Source organism: Euprymna scolopes, chromosome 46 (assembly GCF_053919585.1).
Source record: "Euprymna scolopes isolate OS-2025 chromosome 46, ASM5391958v1, whole genome shotgun sequence".
Taxonomy (NCBI): domain Eukaryota; kingdom Metazoa; phylum Mollusca; class Cephalopoda; order Sepiida; family Sepiolidae; genus Euprymna; species Euprymna scolopes.
The window spans coordinates 139434126-139439125 of NC_136527.1; positions in this window are offsets into that span (position 1 = coordinate 139434126).

Below are 5000 nucleotides of genomic sequence, written 5' to 3' on the forward strand. Positions count from 1 at the left end.
AACCATCGGTTGGTCCGTGCAAAGATTAAGTGTTGTGAAGCCCAATATGAGGGGAACTAGTGTGGCTATCCCAAAGAGACTTAATGTTGCCGGTCTAAAGGACAATATTGTGAGGAAGAAACTAGTTAAGGAGATGGAAGAGAACGATTGTGAAAATACTTGGCCTGCTTTTAAGGAATCTGTCTATGAGGTATGTGAGAGAGTATTAGGTTATTGTGAGCGTAAACATCAGGATTGTTTCAATGAGAATGATACTGAAATTCAGGCTCTGCTTGATTCAAAAGCCAGGGCATTGCACGCTTATCTCGGGGGTGGTTTGATGGATGGTGAGCAAGGTCGATTGAGGGGCAAGTTTAAGGCAATCAAGCACAAGGTGTAGAGGAGGTTGCATAACATGCAGGATGATGAGGTAGAAAGCTGAGGAAATACAACTCGCCTTGGATTTGAACAACACCAAGGTTTTATACAGCCTACTGCACGCGGTTTACGGACCATCCAGATCACCTATCACTCTTCTGCGCTCGAAAGATAGTGGGGGTCTTCTTCGAGACCCTACCGACATTCTTCATAGATGGAGAAAGCATTTTGATGACGTCCTGAACATGCCTTCTTACGTTGATCAGGAGTTTGTTAGGTTGATTCCTAGCAATCCAGTCAAGGCAGAGGTTGAAACAGCTGTTCATAAGCTGAGCAATGGAAAGTCTCCTGACATGAATCGTTTGCATGCAGAGATCTTTAAATGTTCTGGACCCAAGATGATGCAACGCTTAACAGAATTTTTGCAAACTGCTTGGCGGAATGAGTGTATTTCGCAGAATTGGCAGGATGCATTGATGGTAGTGCTATACAAGGGGAAAGGGTAGCAGAGATGAATGTGGAAACTATCGAGGCATCTCTTTGCTGTCAGTAGTCGGTAAGGTGATCTGTAGGATCATGCTAGACAGAATGCTGGAGCATATTGCTGATGATGTTTTGCCTGAGTCACAGTGTGGTTTCAGAAGATGTCGAGGGACAGTGGATATGATTTTTACAGCTAGGCAATTGCAGGAGAAATGTATAGAACAGCAAAAGGGACTATATGAGGTGTTCATCGATTTAACTAAGGTCTTTGATACAGTCAATAGGGATGCTTTGCAGGAGATTTTGAAAAGGTTTGGCTGTCCTGACAAGTTTGTAACCATCTTAAAGCTCTTCCACAATGATATGAAGGCTATGGTCAATGTTGGGAGAAAGCTGGCTGATCCTATCTCAGTAGAAAATGGTGTTAAGCAGGGAGATATTCCAGCACCCACACTCTTTGCGTTGTCTTTCACCATGGTCTTTCGGATGGCATTGGGGGGTTGCTCTAACGGTGTCTATATTTGTTACCGAACTACTGGGGGGTTGTTCAACATTAGGCGCTTCAATGCAAGTACAAAGGTACTCACTAACAGGATTCATGACTTGCTCTGTGATTCATGACTGTGATCTTATGTGGCTCATATGGTGACTGATATGCAGCATCTTGTGGATGCTTTTTGGTTGCCTGTAGCGCATTGGGCCTGACCATTAATCTGAAAAAAAACTTAATGTATTAGCCATCAGATTAATCTGTGGGTCAAGGATAGCGGTTGTCTCTAAGTTTGTATACTTGGGTAGCACACTGAGTATGTCTGGTGCCCTGGATGATGAGGTATCGTTACGGATCAGCAGGGCAAGTGATGCCTTCGGAAAGTTGGACGGGCGTTTGTGGACCCGTCATGGGATCTTGCTGCCAACCAATATTAAGGTTTATGCCGCATGCGTTCTTTCTACTCTTCTCTATGGTTGTGAAACTTGGAGCATTTGAGACGTCTCGAGCGGTTTCACTAGATGTGCCTACGGCGAATCTTAGGTGTGGATTGGCAGATGTATGTCAGTGATGTGGAGGTGCTTGATCGGACCCAATGCCTTAGCATTGAGGCTCACATTATTAAGCATAGACTGAGATGGAGTGGACATGCGGTGAGGATGTCAGACAGTCGACATCCCAAACAACTCTTTTATGGTGAGCTTGCCGAGGGAAGACGTCTGGCTCAAAAGCCTAAATTGAGATTTAAGGATTGTTTAAGATCCAGGTTAAAAAAATGTGAGATTAATGAAAGAATCTGGGAGAGTCTGGCTTTGGATTGCGGAGGGTGGAGAAGGACCTTGCGGGGAGGTGTAGGCAAGTTTGAGGCGGATCGAACCCAGTATGACCGGCTAAAGCACGATATCCGGAAGGACAGAGTGAAGGAAGCTGTGGATGGGAGGGGGGAGGGCAAATTGGCCTGTAGTGTAAAGTGTGCGGAAGAATATGTCTTAGCAGAGCTGGGCTGATGAGTCACTTGTCTACACATCGGTGCAGCGGTCCACAAAGCAGTCTTGAGTTGACAAAGTTAGCCTGTGTCACCTGCTGGCGAATGTACAAAATGACAAGCGGTTTGAAACGGCATTTGATTCTGCATAGAAAAGAACAACAAGAACGTGGTGCACATGTCTGTACAATGTGTGCTAAGGAATGCCGGAGTTTAGAAGGGCTTAAAAACCACCATCGTGCGGCCCAGCACTGAATGTTTTCGTGTTTCTATATACCTTTTTTTTTGTGCTATATCGAGTGATGGCAATGTTCGAAAGCGAATTTGCTGCCATGATATATGTATATATATATGTATATATATATATTAAAAAAATATATATATGAATATATATATGTATATATATGAATATATATATATGAATATATAATTTTTTAATTTTTTATTGAGCCCATAATAAATTTACATTACTGTTTCCATTGGATTTTCACCCCAGGAGATGAGGTAGAGTACCAATTTCATCGGAATTTATAGGTGGACTGAAATTTAAACTTACAGAAGTGGATATAAAGTTATTGGGGGGGTATTAAATAGAGAGGGAGGTCGTGTGGTAGTGTGAGGAGGTTTTATAGTAGAAATTCAGTTGTGAAAAGACGCTAATGAGCTATTAGGTACGTTTGAAAAAGAAAAAAGAAAGAAAGAAAAGTAGACGTTAAATTTTGAAAATACTTAGGAGGAGTAGTGGGAGTAAAGGTTTTTAGCGTCATGGTATCTGTTGTTGTGTAAGAGGGAGTGGGAGTAAGTGATCAGTAGCTACCGTAGCAGTTGGTAAATATTGTCACCATGGCAACGTATTTTTTATGACGACGCCGGATTTTTGATCTTTTGGAGGTGCTATTGATATCTGCGTAAAATTAAAACATATAATTATATAATTCGAGATGGATGCGGATGATGGGGGGGGTCGACATATACCTGGGGGGGGGAAGAGGAGAAGGGGGAAGATATTTAATGCGGATTAAAGTTGATTATTGATGGTAGTAAGAGGGTGGAAAGTAGCGGGGTCGATATAGACGGGGGGGGGGAGGGGGAAAAGTGCAGTTAATGCAGTCTTTACATTTTGTAGACGTTGTTATTAAGGATAATATATGTTGAGAAAAAAAAATAAGAGAAGGGGGGCAGGTTCGGATAATATAGATAGGTGGGCGGATTGAGGATTATAGTTGATGATAGTAAAGATGGGGATTATTAGTTAAGGATGGGTGGTGACATAGACCGGGGGGTGTGCAATTAATGCGGTATTTACATTTTGTAGATGTTGTTATTAAGGATAATATATGTTGAGAGAAGAAGAGAAAAAAGAGAAGGGGGCAGATTCGGATAATATAGATAGTTAGGCGGATTTAAGATGATTATTGATGATAGTAAAGATGGGGAAAATAGAATTATTGGTTAATGATTCGGATAATATTAATTGGTGAGGTTATTAGATATATGTAACTAGGTTAATGGGCGTTAGAGGTGAGGGTAGATAATTAAGTAGGAAAGTAGTAGGTAAAGGTTATTGGTTGTATCCAGGAGGTAGTGGGTAGGGTATTTCTGTTATGTTACTTTTTATATTTGGAATGGAGTAAAATTACTAAGGAGATATTGTTTGTAGTGTTTGCAATGTATTGATGTTTCGTATTTTTTATTTAAAAGTTTATCCTTGTCTTTGAAATTTTTCATATAAACAAAGATGACATGGGGAGTTAATTGATTTGCAAGTGCTGGGTTTTTTTAGGATTTCCCAGGTGATAGTTGGGGTTGGTTGGCTTCTTGTTAGCTGTAGGTAGTGGTTGGTGAGGGAAGTTTTGTTTGGGTGATTAGGGTTGTTTATGGAGCATTTGTGGACCCTGAATCTTTCCTTAAAGGGGGTACTTGAGATGCCTATATAGAATTTTTTATTATTAGGATCTTCTGTGGGAGTAATAGCTGCTTTATATACTACGTTTGTTGTGAGGCAGTTTTGTTGGAGTGGGCATCTGGATTTAATAATGCAGTTACATTTGCTTTGATTGTTAATTTTATTGTTGTTGTTATTTAGTATTTTGTTGTTGTGTTTTTTTAATTATATTTTCAAGGTTATTGGTGCAACTGTAACTTAATTTGATAGTGTTGTTATTAAAGATTTTATGCAAAATATTATTGGGGGAGAAGTGTTTTTTAATTAACATGAAATTTTTTTTGCCTAGTTTAGATTTTACAATATTATTGTAAGGAGGGTTGAACCAGAGGACTTTGCGGGTTCTATTCTTTTTCTTCTTAATATTAGTAGTATTGTTATTTGGGATGTTAGGTTCCAGATATGTTAATGTAGTATTGGGGTAGCCACATTTTTTAAAAGCGCTCTCGTAGAATGGTTTGTGTTTATGAAATATAGTTGAGTTGGAGGAGTTAGTGCTTAGTCTTTTTTCTATAGATTTGGGTATATGGTTAATTACGTGTTTGGGGTGGTTGGACCTGGGGTGTATATATAGGGGATATGTGGTGTTTTTTGTATAGGGTTCATAGGTATCGTTGGATGGGTTAAAGGTAACATCGAGAAAATTAACAGTTTTTATATTAGAAGTCACCTCAATTTTCAGGTCTAGTTTCTTAATTTCCTTAATCAGTTTTTTCTTGACGCTTTCACATTTTGGTCCG